This window comes from Carcharhinus amblyrhynchos, chromosome 8 (genome assembly GCF_965287045.1).
Source record: "Carcharhinus amblyrhynchos chromosome 8, sCarAmb.v2.hapA, whole genome shotgun sequence".
NCBI lineage: Eukaryota > Metazoa > Chordata > Chondrichthyes > Carcharhiniformes > Carcharhinidae > Carcharhinus > Carcharhinus amblyrhynchos.
This window is the reverse complement of record NC_137331.1, coordinates 90,911,612-90,932,641: the sequence shown is the minus strand read 5'-3', so window position 1 is coordinate 90,932,641 and position 21,030 is coordinate 90,911,612. Positions and strand designations below refer to the sequence as shown.

General features: G+C 48.7%; 10 non-coding genes across 10 annotated transcripts; 4 read left to right on the top strand and 6 right to left on the bottom strand.

The window, feature by feature from the left end:
* Nucleotides 1-64: 64 nt before the first annotated feature.
* On the bottom strand, nt 65-153 carry trnay-gua (transfer RNA tyrosine (anticodon GUA)). The gene is given in 2 exon segments: nt 65-100; nt 117-153. It is a non-coding gene; the product is annotated as a tRNA-Tyr (tRNA).
* Nucleotides 154-1,491: 1,338 nt separating this feature from the next.
* On the bottom strand, nt 1,492-1,580 carry trnay-gua (transfer RNA tyrosine (anticodon GUA)). The gene is given in 2 exon segments: nt 1,492-1,527; nt 1,544-1,580. It is a non-coding gene; the product is annotated as a tRNA-Tyr (tRNA).
* Nucleotides 1,581-2,918: 1,338 nt separating this feature from the next.
* On the bottom strand, nt 2,919-3,007 carry trnay-gua (transfer RNA tyrosine (anticodon GUA)). Its single transcript is given in 2 exon segments — nt 2,919-2,954; nt 2,971-3,007. It is a non-coding gene; the product is annotated as a tRNA-Tyr (tRNA).
* A 1,338-nt stretch (nt 3,008-4,345) lies between these two features.
* Nucleotides 4,346-4,434, bottom strand: trnay-gua (transfer RNA tyrosine (anticodon GUA)). The gene is given in 2 exon segments: nt 4,346-4,381; nt 4,398-4,434. It is a non-coding gene; the product is annotated as a tRNA-Tyr (tRNA).
* A 1,338-nt stretch (nt 4,435-5,772) lies between these two features.
* On the bottom strand, nt 5,773-5,861 carry trnay-gua (transfer RNA tyrosine (anticodon GUA)). The gene is given in 2 exon segments: nt 5,773-5,808; nt 5,825-5,861. It is a non-coding gene; the product is annotated as a tRNA-Tyr (tRNA).
* Nucleotides 5,862-7,199: 1,338 nt separating this feature from the next.
* On the bottom strand, nt 7,200-7,288 carry trnay-gua (transfer RNA tyrosine (anticodon GUA)). The gene is given in 2 exon segments: nt 7,200-7,235; nt 7,252-7,288. It is a non-coding gene; the product is annotated as a tRNA-Tyr (tRNA).
* A 4,554-nt stretch (nt 7,289-11,842) lies between these two features.
* On the top strand, nt 11,843-11,915 carry trnaa-ugc (transfer RNA alanine (anticodon UGC)). The gene has a single exon. It is a non-coding gene; the product is annotated as a tRNA-Ala (tRNA).
* A 2,568-nt stretch (nt 11,916-14,483) lies between these two features.
* trnar-acg (transfer RNA arginine (anticodon ACG)) lies at nt 14,484-14,556 on the top strand. The gene has a single exon. It is a non-coding gene; the product is annotated as a tRNA-Arg (tRNA).
* A 2,618-nt stretch (nt 14,557-17,174) lies between these two features.
* Nucleotides 17,175-17,247, top strand: trnar-acg (transfer RNA arginine (anticodon ACG)). Its single transcript has one exon. It is a non-coding gene; the product is annotated as a tRNA-Arg (tRNA).
* Nucleotides 17,248-20,636: 3,389 nt separating this feature from the next.
* On the top strand, nt 20,637-20,709 carry trnar-acg (transfer RNA arginine (anticodon ACG)). Its single transcript has one exon. It is a non-coding gene; the product is annotated as a tRNA-Arg (tRNA).
* Nucleotides 20,710-21,030: the final 321 nt, after the last annotated feature.

The following is a 21,030-nucleotide window of genomic DNA, read 5'->3' as shown; positions in this document are numbered from 1 at the left end:
CACCGACTGGCACAATGTCTCATGCTGCTCCATGCAGAGTTCTGGTAAAAGTCAACGCCGGGCTTCCTTCGAGCCGGAATTGAACCAGCGACCTAAGGATGTCGGGTATGAATCATCTACAGTCCTCCGCTCTACCAGCTGAGCTATCGAAGGGAAGCACACCATGACTCTCTCTTTACTCGTTGACTGCCATGCGCCTATAGCTCTTTGCCGATTCATCCACCTCAGATTGTTCCAGCTGAGTGAGACTGTCAGCCATGAACTCTTTCTCCACAGCCGTGGCCTGTGCTCTGCTCAATTCAATGTCTCATGCTGCAAACCTCAACTTATTGCATTCATCCTAACTGCCTTGCAACTTCTTGCAGTTGTTGAATTCTGACTTGGCGCACGTTGAAACCTAAAGTCTTCGCTCACTGTGTCAGTAAGCGCATGCAGCAGATGCACATGGAGGTCAGTGGGCTGCGTGCCAGTGGAAAACTTCCACTTCAACCTCACAGACAAGGACAAGATTCGCAGAGTTAAATTCTTGACTCCCCTCAGGATTGCACCTTTGATCTTTGGGAAAATAAAGACACCTTCATTGATGCCGCGATCCAAAAACTCTCATCTGGCTCTAACTCAGACATGCGGGTAAGATTGATTGGCCACGCTGAATTACCCCTGAATGCCAGTGGGACGGGCTATGTCAGGTGCATGACATCATGCAAACAGGGTCTGGGTGGGAGTGCTGCTGGTGCCGATTGGATGGGCCGAATGGCCTCCTCCTGCACTGTAGGATCCTATCATCTACGATCTGTGGAGTCCTTGTGGAACAGCGCAAGTTCAAATTTCGGAGGTGTGTAGACTGAATTTTGCTGGAACCATGGAGAGATTCGGGAACGCGGGCATCAATGCAACTGCCTCTCACGCGTGAAGCCTGCACCCGCAAGTTGAACTGAACCCTGTGAAGTTGCACAATGTAGTCCGACTTGATTGCCGTCGTAGTCTCAGCAGCTGTATGGAAGTAAATGTACGGACAGGAGTCAGATCCTGCTGCAGACATGCGCTGCTTAAACAAAGCCGATGCTTTTCTGTCGAGAGCATGTACCATCGGCAGCGGGTGAGAACAATGAGGACGCAATTCATCAGAGATGGTCAAAGAAGCAGAGAAGAAACTGAGCTCATGAATTAAATTGAGACAAGCTGAAAGTGGTGGCAAGCATGAGTATAATGGGGCAGTGGCGCGCTGTGTGCGACTGACAGAATACTGCTGGTACTTTGAATGGATTGCGGCTGCTTGGAAGCATTGCTGCTGCAATGCATTTCCTACTGGCCAGGAAGTGCAAAGGCAGAAGTAAAAGAGCCAGCTAGCGGCTCCTCTCAAAGTGGAAAAGGAATGCTGCTGCAGATGGAGAGGAAGCTGCGAGACGAATGCAAGTGACGAGCTGCACCGACTGGCACAATGTCTCATGCTGCTCCATGCAGAGTTCTGGTAAAAGTCAACGCCGGGCTTCCTTCGAGCCGGAATTGAACCAGCGACCTAAGGATGTCGGGTATGAATCATCTACAGTCCTCCGCTCTACCAGCTGAGCTATCGAAGGGAAGCACACCATGACTCTCTCTTTACTCGTTGACTGCCATGCGCCTATAGCTCTTTGCCGATTCATCCACCTCAGATTGTTCCAGCTGAGTGAGACTGTCAGCCATGAACTCTTTCTCCACAGCCGTGGCCTGTGCTCTGCTCAATTCAATGTCTCATGCTGCAAACCTCAACTTATTGCATTCATCCTAACTGCCTTGCAACTTCTTGCAGTTGTTGAATTCTGACTTGGCGCACGTTGAAACCTAAAGTCTTCGCTCACTGTGTCAGTAAGCGCATGCAGCAGATGCACATGGAGGTCAGTGGGCTGCGTGCCAGTGGAAAACTTCCACTTCAACCTCACAGACAAGGACAAGATTCGCAGAGTTAAATTCTTGACTCCCCTCAGGATTGCACCTTTGATCTTTGGGAAAATAAAGACACCTTCATTGATGCCGCGATCCAAAAACTCTCATCTGGCTCTAACTCAGACATGCGGGTAAGATTGATTGGCCACGCTGAATTACCCCTGAATGCCAGTGGGACGGGCTATGTCAGGTGCATGACATCATGCAAACAGGGTCTGGGTGGGAGTGCTGCTGGTGCCGATTGGATGGGCCGAATGGCCTCCTCCTGCACTGTAGGATCCTATCATCTACGATCTGTGGAGTCCTTGTGGAACAGCGCAAGTTCAAATTTCGGAGGTGTGTAGACTGAATTTTGCTGGAACCATGGAGAGATTCGGGAACGCGGGCATCAATGCAACTGCCTCTCACGCGTGAAGCCTGCACCCGCAAGTTGAACTGAACCCTGTGAAGTTGCACAATGTAGTCCGACTTGATTGCCGTCGTAGTCTCAGCAGCTGTATGGAAGTAAATGTACGGACAGGAGTCAGATCCTGCTGCAGACATGCGCTGCTTAAACAAAGCCGATGCTTTTCTGTCGAGAGCATGTACCATCGGCAGCGGGTGAGAACGATGAGGACGCAATTCATCAGAGATGGTCAAAGAAGCAGAGAAGAAACTGAGCTCATGAATTAAATTGAGACAAGCTGAAAGTGGTGGCAAGCATGAGTATAATGGGGCAGTGGCGCGCTGTGTGCGACTGACAGAATACTGCTGGTACTTTGAATGGATTGCGGCTGCTTGGAAGCATTGCTGCTGCAATGCATTTCCTACTGGCCAGGAAGTGCAAAGGCAGAAGTAAAAGAGCCAGCTAGCGGCTCCTCTCAAAGTGGAAAAGGAATGCTGCTGCAGATGGAGAGGAAGCTGCGAGACGAATGCAAGTGACGAGCTGCACCGACTGGCACAATGTCTCATGCTGCTCCATGCAGAGTTCTGGTAAAAGTCAACGCCGGGCTTCCTTCGAGCCGGAATTGAACCAGCGACCTAAGGATGTCGGGTATGAATCATCTACAGTCCTCCGCTCTACCAGCTGAGCTATCGAAGGGAAGCACACCATGACTCTCTCTTTACTCGTTGACTGCCATGCGCCTATAGCTCTTTGCCGATTCATCCACCTCAGATTGTTCCAGCTGAGTGAGACTGTCAGCCATGAACTCTTTCTCCACAGCCGTGGCCTGTGCTCTGCTCAATTCAATGTCTCATGCTGCAAACCTCAACTTATTGCATTCATCCTAACTGCCTTGCAACTTCTTGCAGTTGTTGAATTCTGACTTGGCGCACGTTGAAACCTAAAGTCTTCGCTCACTGTGTCAGTAAGCGCATGCAGCAGATGCACATGGAGGTCAGTGGGCTGCGTGCCAGTGGAAAACTTCCACTTCAACCTCACAGACAAGGACAAGATTCGCAGAGTTAAATTCTTGACTCCCCTCAGGATTGCACCTTTGATCTTTGGGAAAATAAAGACACCTTCATTGATGCCGCGATCCAAAAACTCTCATCTGGCTCTAACTCAGACATGCGGGTAAGATTGATTGGCCACGCTGAATTACCCCTGAATGCCAGTGGGACGGGCTATGTCAGGTGCATGACATCATGCAAACAGGGTCTGGGTGGGAGTGCTGCTGGTGCCGATTGGATGGGCCGAATGGCCTCCTCCTGCACTGTAGGATCCTATCATCTACGATCTGTGGAGTCCTTGTGGAACAGCGCAAGTTCAAATTTCGGAGGTGTGTAGACTGAATTTTGCTGGAACCATGGAGAGATTCGGGAACGCGGGCATCAATGCAACTGCCTCTCACGCGTGAAGCCTGCACCCGCAAGTTGAACTGAACCCTGTGAAGTTGCACAATGTAGTCCGACTTGATTGCCGTCGTAGTCTCAGCAGCTGTATGGAAGTAAATGTACGGACAGGAGTCAGATCCTGCTGCAGACATGCGCTGCTTAAACAAAGCCGATGCTTTTCTGTCGAGAGCATGTACCATCGGCAGCGGGTGAGAACGATGAGGACGCAATTCATCAGAGATGGTCAAAGAAGCAGAGAAGAAACTGAGCTCATGAATTAAATTGAGACAAGCTGAAAGTGGTGGCAAGCATGAGTATAATGGGGCAGTGGCGCGCTGTGTGCGACTGACAGAATACTGCTGGTACTTTGAATGGATTGCGGCTGCTTGGAAGCATTGCTGCTGCAATGCATTTCCTACTGGCCAGGAAGTGCAAAGGCAGAAGTAAAAGAGCCAGCTAGCGGCTCCTCTCAAAGTGGAAAAGGAATGCTGCTGCAGATGGAGAGGAAGCTGCGAGACGAATGCAAGTGACGAGCTGCACCGACTGGCACAATGTCTCATGCTGCTCCATGCAGAGTTCTGGTAAAAGTCAACGCCGGGCTTCCTTCGAGCCGGAATTGAACCAGCGACCTAAGGATGTCAGGTATGAATCATCTACAGTCCTCCGCTCTACCAGCTGAGCTATCGAAGGGAAGCACACCATGACTCTCTCTTTACTCGTTGACTGCCATGCGCCTATAGCTCTTTGCCGATTCATCCACCTCAGATTGTTCCAGCTGAGTGAGACTGTCAGCCATGAACTCTTTCTCCACAGCCGTGGCCTGTGCTCTGCTCAATTCAATGTCTCATGCTGCAAACCTCAACTTATTGCATTCATCCTAACTGCCTTGCAACTTCTTGCAGTTGTTGAATTCTGACTTGGCGCACGTTGAAACCTAAAGTCTTCGCTCACTGTGTCAGTAAGCGCATGCAGCAGATGCACATGGAGGTCAGTGGGCTGCGTGCCAGTGGAAAACTTCCACTTCAACCTCACAGACAAGGACAAGATTCGCAGAGTTAAATTCTTGACTCCCCTCAGGATTGCACCTTTGATCTTTGGGAAAATAAAGACACCTTCATTGATGCCGCGATCCAAAAACTCTCATCTGGCTCTAACTCAGACATGCGGGTAAGATTGATTGGCCACGCTGAATTACCCCTGAATGCCAGTGGGACGGGCTATGTCAGGTGCATGACATCATGCAAACAGGGTCTGGGTGGGAGTGCTGCTGGTGCCGATTGGATGGGCCGAATGGCCTCCTCCTGCACTGTAGGATCCTATCATCTACGATCTGTGGAGTCCTTGTGGAACAGCGCAAGTTCAAATTTCGGAGGTGTGTAGACTGAATTTTGCTGGAACCATGGAGAGATTCGGGAACGCGGGCATCAATGCAACTGCCTCTCACGCGTGAAGCCTGCACCCGCAAGTTGAACTGAACCCTGTGAAGTTGCACAATGTAGTCCGACTTGATTGCCGTCGTAGTCTCAGCAGCTGTATGGAAGTAAATGTACGGACAGGAGTCAGATCCTGCTGCAGACATGCGCTGCTTAAACAAAGCCGATGCTTTTCTGTCGAGAGCATGTACCATCGGCAGCGGGTGAGAACAATGAGGACGCAATTCATCAGAGATGGTCAAAGAAGCAGAGAAGAAACTGAGCTCATGAATTAAATTGAGACAAGCTGAAAGTGGTGGCAAGCATGAGTATAATGGGGCAGTGGCGCGCTGTGTGCGACTGACAGAATACTGCTGGTACTTTGAATGGATTGCGGCTGCTTGGAAGCATTGCTGCTGCAATGCATTTCCTACTGGCCAGGAAGTGCAAAGGCAGAAGTAAAAGAGCCAGCTAGCGGCTCCTCTCAAAGTGGAAAAGGAATGCTGCTGCAGATGGAGAGGAAGCTGCGAGACGAATGCAAGTGACGAGCTGCACCGACTGGCACAATGTCTCATGCTGCTCCATGCAGAGTTCTGGTAAAAGTCAACGCCGGGCTTCCTTCGAGCCGGAATTGAACCAGCGACCTAAGGATGTCGGGTATGAATCATCTACAGTCCTCCGCTCTACCAGCTGAGCTATCGAAGGGAAGCACACCATGACTCTCTCTTTACTCGTTGACTGCCATGCGCCTATAGCTCTTTGCCGATTCATCCACCTCAGATTGTTCCAGCTGAGTGAGACTGTCAGCCATGAACTCTTTCTCCACAGCCGTGGCCTGTGCTCTGCTCAATTCAATGTCTCATGCTGCAAACCTCAACTTATTGCATTCATCCTAACTGCCTTGCAACTTCTTGCAGTTGTTGAATTCTGACTTGGCGCACGTTGAAACCTAAAGTCTTCGCTCACTGTGTCAGTAAGCGCATGCAGCAGATGCACATGGAGGTCAGTGGGCTGCGTGCCAGTGGAAAACTTCCACTTCAACCTCACAGACAAGGACAAGATTCGCAGAGTTAAATTCTTGACTCCCCTCAGGATTGCACCTTTGATCTTTGGGAAAATAAAGACACCTTCATTGATGCCGCGATCCAAAAACTCTCATCTGGCTCTAACTCAGACATGCGGGTAAGATTGATTGGCCACGCTGAATTACCCCTGAATGCCAGTGGGACGGGCTATGTCAGGTGCATGACATCATGCAAACAGGGTCTGGGTGGGAGTGCTGCTGGTGCCGATTGGATGGGCCGAATGGCCTCCTCCTGCACTGTAGGATCCTATCATCTACGATCTGTGGAGTCCTTGTGGAACAGCGCAAGTTCAAATTTCGGAGGTGTGTAGACTGAATTTTGCTGGAACCATGGAGAGATTCGGGAACGCGGGCATCAATGCAACTGCCTCTCACGCGTGAAGCCTGCACCCGCAAGTTGAACTGAACCCTGTGAAGTTGCACAATGTAGTCCGACTTGATTGCCGTCGTAGTCTCAGCAGCTGTATGGAAGTAAATGTACGGACAGGAGTCAGATCCTGCTGCAGACATGCGCTGCTTAAACAAAGCCGATGCTTTTCTGTCGAGAGCATGTACCATCGGCAGCGGGTGAGAACGATGAGGACGCAATTCATCAGAGATGGTCAAAGAAGCAGAGAAGAAACTGAGCTCATGAATTAAATTGAGACAAGCTGAAAGTGGTGGCAAGCATGAGTATAATGGGGCAGTGGCGCGCTGTGTGCGACTGACAGAATACTGCTGGTACTTTGAATGGATTGCGGCTGCTTGGAAGCATTGCTGCTGCAATGCATTTCCTACTGGCCAGGAAGTGCAAAGGCAGAAGTAAAAGAGCCAGCTAGCGGCTCCTCTCAAAGTGGAAAAGGAATGCTGCTGCAGATGGAGAGGAAGCTGCGAGACGAATGCAAGTGACGAGCTGCACCGACTGGCACAATGTCTCATGCTGCTCCATGCAGAGTTCTGGTAAAAGTCAACGCCGGGCTTCCTTCGAGCCGGAATTGAACCAGCGACCTAAGGATGTCGGGTATGAATCATCTACAGTCCTCCGCTCTACCAGCTGAGCTATCGAAGGGAAGCACACCATGACTCTCTCTTTACTCGTTGACTGCCATGCGCCTATAGCTCTTTGCCGATTCATCCACCTCAGATTGTTCCAGCTGAGTGAGACTTTCAGCCATGAACTCTTTCTCCACAGCCGTGGCCTGTGCTCTGCTCAATTCAATGTCTCATGCTGCAAACCTCAACTTATTGCATTCATCCTAACTGCCTTGCAACTTCTTGCAGTTGTTGAATTCTGACTTGGCGCACGTTGAAACCTAAAGTCTTCGCTCACTGTGTCAGTAAGCGCATGCAGCAGATGCACATGGAGGTCAGTGGGCTGCGTGCCAGTGGAAAACTTCCACTTCAACCTCACAGACAAGGACAAGATTCGCAGAGTTAAATTCTTGACTCCCCTCAGGATTGCACCTTTGATCTTTGGGAAAATAAAGACACCTTCATTGATGCCGCGATCCAAAAACTCTCATCTGGCTCTAACTCAGACATGCGGGTAAGATTGATTGGCCACGCTGAATTACCCCTGAATGCCAGTGGGACGGGCTATGTCAGGTGCATGACATCATGCAAACAGGGTCTGGGTGGGAGTGCTGCTGGTGCCGATTGGATGGGCCGAATGGCCTCCTCCTGCACTGTAGGATCCTATCATCTACGATCTGTGGAGTCCTTGTGGAACAGCGCAAGTTCAAATTTCGGAGGTGTGTAGACTGAATTTTGCTGGAACCATGGAGAGATTCGGGAACGCGGGCATCAATGCAACTGCCTCTCACGCGTGAAGCCTGCACCCGCAAGTTGAACTGAACCCTGTGAAGTTGCACAATGTAGTCCGACTTGATTGCCGTCGTAGTCTCAGCAGCTGTATGGAAGTAAATGTACGGACAGGAGTCAGATCCTGCTGCAGACATGCGCTGCTTAAACAAAGCCGATGCTTTTCTGTCGAGAGCATGTACCATCGGCAGCGGGTGAGAACAATGAGGACGCAATTCATCAGAGATGGTCAAAGAAGCAGAGAAGAAACTGAGCTCATGAATTAAATTGAGACAAGCTGAAAGTGGTGGCAAGCATGAGTATAATGGGGCAGTGGCGCGCTGTGTGCGACTGACAGAATACTGCTGGTACTTTGAATGGATTGCGGCTGCTTGGAAGCATTGCTGCTGCAATGCATTTCCTACTGGCCAGGAAGTGCAAAGGCAGAAGTAAAAGAGCCAGCTAGCGGCTCCTCTCAAAGTGGAAAAGGAATGCTGCTGCAGATGGAGAGGAAGCTGCGAGACGAATGCAAGTGACGAGCTGCAACGACTGGCACAATGTCTCAAGCATGAGGATAATGGGGCAGTCGCGCACTGTGTGCGACAGACAGAACACTCCTGGTAGTTTGCATTGATTGTGGCTGCTTGGAAGCGTTGCTGCTGCAATGCATTTTTTTTCTGACCACTGCCTCCTGCTGGCCGACTGTGAGCTGGAGGGAAACCAGATAGTGGGCATTGGATCCTGGAAGGTATATGTAGAGCTGCTGATCGCAGAGAACCTCGAGGAACTCAGGAGGGTTTACCTCAGTTGGAGGGCCATCAATCCCGTCTTTGAGTCTCTATCGTTCTGGTGGGAAACCATCAAAGACAACATCAAAGGGTTCTTCATTCGCAAAGGGGTTCAGAAGGCCAGGGAGAGACGGGGGGAGATGTCCCGACTCCAGAACAGCATGCAGGAACTACTCCAACTGCAGTCGATGGGGGCTGATGTCAGGGACGATCTCCAGGAGGTGAAGAGCCAGGAAGCTGTGCTTTTTGCCTTGGAGGTCGCCAAGGTCATCTTCCGGTCCAGGGTCCGCTCCTTGGAGCAGGACGAAAAGTGCTCGCGTTTCTTCTTCCAGGAGGTGCACAGAGAAACCTCTGTGATCAGTAGCCTGAAGGAAGAGGACGGCTCAGTAGGGTCATCGCAGTCTGACATTCTGAGGATCTGCAAATCCTTCTATGCCGGACTGTATGACCTGAAGCCGACAGACAGCACGGCCTCCCAGTCTTTCCTGTCGTCTATCACACAGGCCTTAGACGACGGTGAGCGGGACAGCCTGGACAGGCTGGTGTCTCTGGACGAGCTGACCAAGGCCGTCGAGTCCTTTCAGAAGGGTAAAACTCCCGGAAGCGACGGCTTACCGGCGGAGCTTTACTCGGCGTTGTGGGACTTGACGGGCCCAGACCTCCTGGAAGTATAGGAGAGTATGCTTCTGGAGGGCAGGATGTCAGAATCCATGAGGAAAGGCATCATTACCCTCATCTACAAGCAGATGGGGGAAAGGGAGGAAATTCGGAATTGGCCACCCATTTCACTATTGAACGTGGATTATAAAATCCTGGCCAAGGTCATTGCCAACCGGGTCCAGTCTCCTCTGGGGTCAGTGATCCATCCTGATCAAACCTGTGCTGTACCCGGCAGGAAGATCTCTGACAGCCTGGCGCTACTCAGGGATACGATCGTCTACGTGCAGGACAGGCAGGTGGATACGTGCCTCATCAGCCTCGACCAGGAGAAAGCGTTTGACAGAATATCGCACAGCTACATGATGGATGTGCTCTCCAAAATGGGCTTTGGGGAGGGAATACGCAATTGGATCCGGCTGCTCTACACAGACATCAGTAGCGCAGTTTCAGTCAATGGGTGGGAATCAGATAGTTTTCAAATCAGGTCTGGAGTCAGACAGGGCTGCCCTCTCTCCTCCGTCCTTTTTGTGTGTTGCATTGAACCCTTTGCCCAGGCCCTCAGAAGCGACCCAGGTATCAAAGGGGTGACAATCCCAGGCAGCGGAGGTACGCAGGTCAAAGCCTCCCTGTACATGGATGACGTGGCTGTCCTCTGCTCGGACCCCTCGTCTGTTCGCAGGCTCCTCCAGGTCTGTGAGCAGTTCGAGCTGGCCTCGGGAGCCAAAGTCACCCAGGGCAAGAAAGAGCGAGGCCATGTTCTTTGCGAACTGGGCTACAAATCCTTTGTCCCCTTCACCATCAGGGCAGATTACCTGAAGGTGCTGGGGATATGGTTCGGAGCGGCAGGGGCATGCGCCAAAAACTGGGATGAGCGCATCGCCAAAGCCAGGCAGAAACTGGGCTGGTGGGAGCAACACTCCCTCTCCATCTCAGGGAAAAACCTGGTGATCCGGTGCGAGGTGCTGTCCGTGTTGTTGTACATGGTGCAGGTGTGGCCTATCCCCAAATCCTGCGCTGCAGCAGTGACGCAGGCCATCTTCAAGTTTATCTGGAGATCAAAGATGGATCGCGTCCGGAGGGAGGCGATGCACAAATCTCCAGAGAACGGAGGGAAAGACATTCCCAACGCCGCCCTCATCCTGATGGCCACCTTTGTGTGCAGCTGCATCAAGCTGTGCGTAGATCCTTGGTACACTAACAACAAGTGCCACTACTTTTTGAGGTTCTACCTGTCCTGAGTGTTGCGAAGGATAGGTCTGGCCACACTGCCGCGGAACGCTCCGAGTAGTTGGACCGTACCGCAGTGCCTGACACGGAGAAATCTTTCCGCAAACACACCTTTGACCACACGGCGATTAAGCAGTGGTCAGCGCGTAACGTCCTGGAGACCCTGAGAGAAAAGGAGACGGCGGATCCTGCCGGATGGTTCCCTGAGCAGACTGTCAGTGTCATCTGGCAGAATGCCTCATCATCAAAACTGACAAACAAGCACCAAGATGTGGGTTGGCTGGTGGGAAGGGCACTCCCCGTCAGGTATTTTATGCACGCTCGAGGTCTCAACATCACCACACGCCGCCCTCCAAGCAGCTGTAGGGCTGATGAGATGGTCGCACATCTCCTTGTGGAATGTGCCTTTGCAAAGAAGGTCTGGAGTGAGTTGTGGTGGTATTTGTCGAGGTTCGTCCCGAGCAGCTCGGTGATGCAGGACTCTGTGCTCTCGGGCCGTTTCCAGGGACGCACACCAAGACAAATATCAACTGCTGGAAGGTCATCAACTCGGTGAAGGACGTGCTTTGGTCCACCCGAAACTTGCTGATCTTCCAGTTGAAAGAACTGTCCTCAACCGAATGTTGCAGACTGGCACATTCCAAGGTCCAGGACTACGTGCGGAGGGACACGCTGCTGCAAAGGCACAATGGGGAAAGGCCACAATATAAGGCCTTTTAATGGAGGCAGACCGAGGGCCTGGGAACTGCAGAACACCCTTGGCCTGCGTAACTGTGTGCCAATCTGAGAAATAACGGCACACAGTAATTTTTGAGGCATGTATACAGCTTTAGTATTGAAATGTTATGACTGTATTTTGTACAGAACTGTAAAAAGTTTTAATCCTGCACTGTTTGCAATTCAGACATGTAGATATGCAATGGTTTATTTGAGATTTTTATGAATAAAGTATATTTTTGGAAAAAAGAAGAAACAGCAGGCCGATCCGATGAAGAACTTCTTTGTATTTCCATCAGCATCTTGAAGCCTGGGTTTGAAGAGATGTTGGGCAGCAAGAAATCAAGATTTTTACGTTGGGGCTAAAGGTTCTTGGAGACCGGGGCTGACGGAAGCGTGGACAGCAAGTAAGCTGAGGCCAGAATTGGCACGGGGAATTAGCTCAAATGGTAGAGCGCTCGCTTTGCATGCGAGAGGTAGTGGGATCGATGCCCACATTCTCCAATCTGATTTTATCTTTGGCCCAAAGTTTCAGGCCCGTCCGTCACGTCATTCACTTTACGCATCTCCAGGCTTTCTCCACGCGCTGCCGCACGCACGCACGCTGGCAGGCGCAGAGTTTCTGAATGATTTGCGCAGTTGCCGCAAGAAGCTGCCGTCATATTTGTCAGCAGCAACGCTGGCAATGAAGGTGTCAAATACATCTGCTCTTTCACAAGGTGGAATCCAGGGTGCACACGTGATGAGACTCGCACGCTGCCAACTGCACCAAGAAGGCACACTTGGAAGTGCGCTGCACACAAGGTGACTAGAGTTGCCATCGTACAGCCTGCATCGAGCCACAAAGCAAAGTGTTGAGAAAAGACTGAGGAAATGACACAGCAATAGCTCAGCTTGTGATGCAGAGTCAGAAAGGGCCCACGGTGCAGGGCGAAGCTGGCGGCTAAGTGTATGCCTACAGCTTTGCCATTGTTAGCACGAGTGGGCGAAACGACCACTATGGACTCAGGGTGAAGTTCAATCACGGCACAGCTTTAATTTCTTTTACGTCGACGGAGAAGCACAGTCAGGACATACAATCGGACTGTCCTGAAAGCGCTCTGCCCATCCCTCACAGCAGGCTATAGTTATACCTGAACTTCGGGGCAGGATGCGATTCAAATGCTAATACTTTATTTACATTATTCGACCTTAGCCATCCTGTCTCCATGTTTCCAAGTGTTGAGGAAATTGTTTTAGGTGTGTGTTAATTGTTTTATCTGATTGGTTATTTAATAGTCTAGAATCTCCGGGGTTTGAACCATAGGTGTGTCATTGATCTCAAAAGAGGTTTTGAGGGACCAGGAATGTTTCCTTAACTATGCTAATTTTAGGTGTCTCCATGGGTTGTTTGACTGTTTTAAAAGTGCTGATTTTGATGGGATGGAGATTTAGTTCCTGTAGGTGCCATCCTGTCCAGCTCCCGTTATGTGCTAGCTCTCATTTGCATTCTAAAAGCATGCTCTTGCCTTCTGATCAGTGTCTGTTACTTTGTGATTTTTAGTGGAGAGGCTCTGAGTGTAACTTTAGTCTGCTATCATTTTGTGTGCCCAATTTCACAAAATTTGTTGTCCGATAACACTCTGCAAGCTTTGAAAACCTTCCTCACTGTCCACTACACCTCCCATCTTTGTATCATCAGTAAATTTGCTGATCCAATTTACCACATTATCACCTAGATCACAGATATAGATGACAAACAACAATGGACAGAGCACCGATCTCTTGTGGCACACCACTAGTTACAGGCCTCCACTCAGAGAAGCAATCCTCCACAACCACTCGCTGGTTTCTTCCATTGAGCTAATGTCTAAGCCAATTTACTACCTCCCCATGTATACCTAGCGACTGAACCTTCCTAACGAACCTCCCAGGCCGGACCTTGTCAAAGTTCTAAAGAACCACAACCCTCTGGCAGAAGAAATTCCTCTCCATTTCAGTCTTAAACTGCGCTCCCCACTCCCTTTATTCGGAGACTGTGCCCTCTGATCCCAAACTCTCCCAAGAGGGAAACATGCCCTCAGCATTTACCCCTTCAAAGACTTAGCCCCACAACCACCAAATAAAGATTACTTACTACTCAATCACAACTTATTATTCAAATTTCCAATCCTTTTTGTGCTTCCACATCAGAAAACATTTGGAATTATTTACCTTTGTTTGTGTACAATGACACGTGACACCCTGACTGTCTGTGAACAATTGTCCTCAGCACGTGGAGAATTTGTGCATGTTGATCATATTGCCTGCCAAACATACAGCAAGCACTCTGTAATGTGAGTGAGCTGTCCAGTCCCTTGCAGGACCTTACACTCGATGTTTCACAGCAGGATAAATGCTTGTTGCTCCTTACCCAGCAGAGAAAAGCCTCTGCCAATTCATGCACTGACTCCTCATGTGAAATGCTTTCTCCCCACCACCATGTCAAAGCAGCAGCATCCAGCCACTGGCTGGACGCACGGATACAATAACAGTGAATGAGGCTTCAACTAAGCCACACGTGGGGAAGAGTAGAGAGGTGACAGCAAACTAGCAGCTGCCTGGAAAGTGAGGGAGCAGCGAATGTGCTGCATTACTGCTGGAAGCATTTCATTGTGTCAGTGGAGTGTTTGGATGCACTGCAGCTCGAAGGCACTCCCTGCTGGTCAGCTGGTGCAACTGCAGAACTGAAACAGACATTTGCAGGCAGTGTTCAGACAGGAAAAGAGGGCCCCCGTGTTTTGGAGACAGCACATTAACTGTAATCTTTTTGTGAAGTTAAGAATGCTGAGTTGAGTGAATTGTCGTTGATCACACACTTCCTTCAAATGAACACATGAACCATCGAGCTGTTATTGAAGCAGCCAGCTGAAGACAGATGTGGATTGGAGTCCAGTGATATTCAGCACATTTAAGATGAAGCATTGATGGAAAGCAGTGAAGGTGACTTTGTTTGCTGATTGTTCCACATGTGAATTCCCATTTCCACTTGTGACTCTTTTTTTTGTAGCACATCTCTCTGAAATAGAAGCTTGTCATGATACTAGGCCATATGGGCCAGTGGCGCAATGGATAACGCGTCTGACTACGGATCAGAAGATTGTAGGTTCGACTCCTACCTGGCTCGTCTAACTTTTGCAATCTCCACATCACAATTTCAAATACTTTCTAAACTGACCAATCTGGTTGCGTTGCCATGGCAGCGTGAATGGCCCCTTCTGCAGAGATTAAATAGCAAAAACTGAACATTAATAAAATGTATTCACAAAATGTCTTGTTGTGGGCTTTAGTGTTGAGCCTTCTAACTGATCACAACTTTTCTTCTCTTTCAGTCACCAGATCAAGTCACAGAGTTCTGTTAAACAGCTCTTTTAGTTTCAGAAAATCGTGAGAACCCCGGAATGTCACAGCTCCCAGTCTGTACCAATCCAGATTATAGAACTGAGCAATAGACAATGACTTTGCCCTCACAACTCTGTGTGGTATGCAGTTCCAAAGAAACACAACCCTCTGGCAGAAGAAATTCCTTTTCATTTCAGTCGTAAATTGCGCTCTCCACCCCACCCCCTTTATTCGGAGACTGTGCCCTGTGATCCTAAACTCTCCCAAGAGGGAAACATACTCTCAGCATTTACCCAGTCAAACACTTAGCCCCACATCCACCAAATAAAGATTACTCACTTCTCAATCATAAGTTATTATTCAATTTTCCAATTCTTTTTGTACATCAGCATCAGAAACCATTTGGAATAATTTACCTTCGTTTGCATACAATGACAGGTGACACCCTGACTGTCTGTGAATAATTGTGCAGAGCACATAGAGAATTTGTGGATAGAACGTAGAATGTGACAGTACAGTACAGGCCCTTCGGCCCTCAATATTGTGTCGAGCTATGTCCAATCCGAAGATCAAGCTATCCCCTCCCTATCATTCTGGTCTTCTCCATCTGCCTATCCAATAACCGCTTGAAAGTTCCTAAAGTGTCCGACTCCAATATCACAACAGGCAGTTCATTCCACACCCCAACCACTCTCTGAGTATAGAAACCTACCTCGGACATCCCTCCTATATCTCCCACTATGAACCTTATAGTTATGCCCCCTAGTAACAGCTACATCCACCCAAGGAAATAGTCTCTGCATGTCCACTCTATCAATCCCCTTCATCATCTTGTAAACCTCTATTAAGTCGCATCTCATCCTCCTACACTCCAAAGGGAAAAGCCCCAGCTCCCTCAGCCTTTCCTCATAAGACCTACCCTCCACACCAGGCAGCATCCTGGTAAATCTCCTCTGCACTCCCTCCAACACTTCCACATCCTTCTTACAGTGAGGCGACCAGAACTGTACACAACATTCCAAATGTGGTCTCACCAATGTCCAGTATAGTTGCAGCATAACCCCACGGCTCTTAAACTCAAACCCCTGTCAATAAACGCTAACACAATGTAAGCCTCCTTCACAGCTCTATCCACTTGAGTGGCAACCTTCAGAGATCTGTGGATATGAACCCCAAGGTCTCTCTGTTCCTCCACATTCCTCAGATCCCTGCCATTGACCCTGTAATCTGCATTCAAGTTGGTCCTACCAAAATGAATCATCTCGCACTTATCAGGGTTAAAATCCATTTGCCACTTTTCGGCCCAGCTCTGCATCCTATCAATGTCTCTTTGCAGCCTGCAAGAGCCCTCCATCTCATCCACTACTCCACCAATCTTGGCGTTAGCAGCAAACTTACTAACCCACCCTTCAGCCCCCTCTTCCAAATCATTGATAAAAATCACAAATAGCAGAGGACCCAGCACTGATCCCTGTGATACACCGCTGGTAACTGGCCTGTAGTCTGAAAATTTTCCTTCCACCACCCTCTGTTTTCTATGATACAGCCAGTTACTTATCCAATCGGCCCAATTTCCTTCTATCCCACACATCCTTATCTTATTCAAGATGTTGATCCCATTGCCTGATAAAACATACAGCAAGCACTCTGTAATGTGAGTGAGCTGTCCAGTCCCTTGCAGGACCTTACACTCGATGTTTCACAGCAGGATAAATGCTTGTTGCTCCTTACCCAGCAGAGAAAAGCCTCTGCCAATTCATGCACTGACTCCTCATGTGAAATGCTTTCTCCCCACCACCATGTCAAAGCAGCAGCATTCAGCCAGTGGCTGGATGCACAGATACAATGAAAGAAGCTGCAAATAAGCCAGACGTGGGCAAGAGTAGACAGGTGACAGCAAACTAACAGCTGCCTGGAAAGTGAGGGAGCGGAGAATGTGCTGCATTACTGCTGGAAGCATTTCATTGTGTCAGTGGAGTGTTTGGATGCATTGCAGCTCGAAGGCACTCCCTGCTGGTCAGCTGGTGCAACTGCAGAACTGAAACAGACATTTGCAGGCAGTGTTCAGACAGGAAAAGAGGGCCCCCGTGTTTTGGAGACAGCACATTAACTGTAATCTTTTTGTGAAGTTAAGAATGCTGAGTTGAGTGAATTGTCGTTGATCACACACTTCCTTCAAATGAACACATGAACCATCGAGCTGTTATTGAAGCAGCCAGCTGAAGACAGATGTGGATTGGAGTCCAGTGATATTCAGCACATTTAAGATGAAGCATTGATGGAAAGCAGTGAAGGCGACTTTGTTTGCTGATTGTTCCACATGTGAATTCCCATTTCCACTTGTGACCCTTTTTTGTAGCACATCTCTCTGAAATGGGAGCTTGTCACATCATTTGGCCACCTGGGCCAGTGGCGCAATGGATAACGCGTCTGACTACGGATCAGAAGATTGTAGGTTCGACTCCTACCTGGCTCATCTAACTTTTACAATCTCCACATCACAATTTCACACCCGTTCGAAACTGACCAATCTGCCTGTGTTGCCATGGCAGCGTGAACGGCCCCCTCTCAAGAGATTAAATACCAAAAACTGAACATTAATAAATGTACTCACAAAATGTCTTGTTGTGGGCTTTAGTGTTGAGCCTTCTAACTGATCACAACATTTCTTCTCTTTCAGTCACCAGATCAAGTCACAGAGTTCTGTTAAACAGCTCTTTTAGTTTTAGAAAATCGTGAGGGCCCTGGAATTTCACCGCTCCCAGTCTGTACCAATCCAGATTATAGAACTGAGCAATAGACATTGACTTTGCCCTCACAGCTCTGTGTGGTATGCAGTTCCAAAGAACCACAACCCTCTGGCAGAAGGAATTCCTGTTCATTTCAGTCGTAAATTGCACTCTCCACCCCACCCCCCTTATTCGGAGACTGTGCCCTGTGATCCTAAACTCTCCCAAGAGGGAAACATACTCTCAGCGTTTACCCCATCAAACACATAGCCCCATATCCACCAAATAAAGATTACTTACTTCTCAATCATAAGTTATTATTCAATTTTCCAATTCTTTTTGTACATCAGCATCAGAAACCATTTGGAATAATTTACCTTCGTTTGCATACAATGACAGGTGACACCCTGACTGTCTGTGAATAATTGTGCAGAGCACATAGAGAATTTGTGGATAGAACGTAGAACGTGACAGTACAGTACAGGCCCTTCGGCCCTCAATATTGTGTCGAGCTATGTCCAATCCAAAGATCAAGCTATCCCCTCCCTATCATTCTGGTCTGCTCCATCTGCCTATCCAATAACCGCTTGAAAGTTCCTAAAGTGTCTCACTCCGCTATCACAGCAGGCAGTTCATTCCACACCCCAACCACTCTCTGAGTAAAGAATCTACCTTGGACATCCCTCCTATATCTCCCACTATGAACCTTATAGTTATGCCCCCTAGTAACAGCTACATCCACCCAAGGAAATAGTCTCTGCATGTCCACTCTATCAATCCCTCTCATCATCTTGTAAACCTCTATTAAGTCGCATCTCATCCTCCTACACTCCAAAGGGAAAAGCCCCAGCTCCCTCAACCTTTCCTCATAAGACCTACCCTCCACACCAGGCAGCATCCTGGTAAATCTCCTCTGCACTCCCTCCAACACTTCCACATCCTTCTTACAGTGAGGCGACCAGAACTGTACACAACATTCCAAATGTGGTCTCACCAATGTCCAGTATAGTTGCAGCATAACCCCACGGCTCTTAAACTCAAACCCCCTGTTAATAAACACTAACACAGCAGACTGTCAGTGTCATCTGGCAGAATGCCTCATCACCGGAACTGACAAACAAGCACCAAGATGTGGGTTGGCTGGTGAGAAGGGCACTCCCCGTCAGATACTTTATGCACACTCGAGGTCTCAACATCACCGCACACTGCCCTCCAAGCGGCTGCAGGGCTGATGAGATGGTCGCACACCTCCTTGTGGAATGTGCTTTTGCAAAGAAGGTCTGGAGTGAGTTGTGGTGGTATTTGTCGAGGTTCGTCCCGAGCAGCTCGGTGACGCAGGACTCTGTGCTCTCGGGCCGTTTCCAGGGACGCACACCAAGACAAATATCAACTACTGGAAGGTCATCAACTCGGTGAAGGACGTGCTTTGGTCCACCCGAAACTTGCTGATCTTCCAGTTGAAAGAACTGTCCTCAACCGAATGTTGCAGACTGGCACATTCCAAGGTCCAGGACTACGTGCTGAAGCTTGGGGCAGCTGCCACAAAGGTACATCGGAGAAAGGCCACACTGTAAGGCCTTTTAACGGAGGCAGACCGAGGGCCCGGGAACTGCAGAATACCCTCGACCTGCGTAACTGTGTGCCAAACTGAGCAATAACGGCACACAGTAATTTATTGAGGCATGTATACAGCTTTAGTATTGAAATGTAATGACTGTACTTTGTATAAAACTGTAAACATGTTTTGATTCTGCATTGTTTACAATTCAAAGCCACGTAGATTTGCAATAGTTTATTTCAGATTTTTATGAATAAAGTATATTTTTGGAATAAAAATAAGCCTTCTTCACAGCTCTATCCACTTGAGTGGCAACCTTCAGAGATCTGTGGATATGAACCCCAAGGTCTCTCTGTTCCTCCACATTCCTCAGATCCCTGCCATTGACCCTGTAATCTGCATTCAAGTTGGTCCTACCAAAATGAATCATCTCGCACTTATCAGGGTTAAAATCCATTTGCCACTTTTTGGCCCAGCTCTGCATCCTATCAATGTCTCTTTGCAGCCTGCAAGAGCCCTCCATCTCATCCACTACTCCACCAATCTTGGTGTCAGCAGTAAATTTACTAACCCACCCTTCAGCCCCCTCTTCCAAATCATTGATAAAAATCACAAATAGCAGAGGACCCAGCACTGATCCCTGTGATACACCGCTGGTAACTGGCCTGTAGTCTGAAAATTTTCCTTCCACCACCCTCTGTTTTCTATGATACAGCCAGTTACTTATCCAATCGGCCCAATTTCCTTCTATCCCACACATCCTTATCTTATTCAAGATGTTGATCCCATTGCCTGATAAAACATACAGCAAGCACTCTGTAATGTGAGTGAGCTGTCCAGTCCCTTGCAGGACCTTACACTCGATGTTTCACAGCAGGATAAATGCTTGTTGCTCCTTACCCAGCAGAGAAAAGCCTCTGCTAATTCATGCACTGACTCCTCATGTGAAATGCTTTCTCCCCACCACCATGTCAAAGCAGCAGCATCCAGCCACTGGCTGGACACACAGATACAATAACAGTGAAAGAAGCTGCAAATAAGCCACACATGGAGAAGAGTAGAGAGCTGACAGCAAACTAGCAGCTGCCTAGAAAGTGAGGGAGCAGCGAATGTGCTGCATTACTGCTGGAAGCATTTCATTGTGTCAGTGGAGTGTTTGGATGCATTGCAGCTCGAAGGCACTCCCTGCTGGTCAGCTGGTGCAACTGCAGAACTGAAACAGACATTTGCAGGCAGTGTTCAGACAGGAAAAGAGGGTCCCCGTGTTTTGGAGACAGCACATTAACTGTAAACTCTTTGTGAAGTTAAGAATGCTGAGCTGAGTGAATTGTCATTGATCACACACTTCCTTCAAATGAACACATGAACCATCGAGCTGTTATTGAAGCAGCCAGCTGAAGACAGATGTGGATTGGAGTCCAGTGATATTCAGCACATTTAAGATGAAGCATTGATGGAAAGCAGTGAAGGCGACTTTGTTTGCTGATTGTTCCACATGTGAATTCCCATTTCCACTTGTGACCCTTTTTTGTAGCACATCTCTCTGAAATGGGAGCTTGTCACAACATTTGGCCACCTGGGCCAGTGGCGCAATGGATAATGCGTCTGACTACGGATCAGAAGATTGTAGGTTCGACTCCTACCTGGCTCGTCTAACTTTTACAATCTCCACATCACAATTTCACATCATTTCCAAACTGGCCAATCTGCTTGTGTTGCCATGGCAGTGTGAACGGCCCCCTCTCAAGGGATTAAATACCAAAAACTGAACATTAATAAATGTACTCACAAAATGTCTTGTTGTGGGCTTTGATGTTGAACCTTTTAATTGATCACTACTTTTCTTCTCTTTCAGTAACCAGATCAAGTCACAGAGTTCTATTAAACAGCTCTTTTAGTTTCAATGTATCGTGAGGGCCCTGGAATTTCACCGCTCCCAGTCTGTACCAATCCAGATTATAGAACTGAGCAA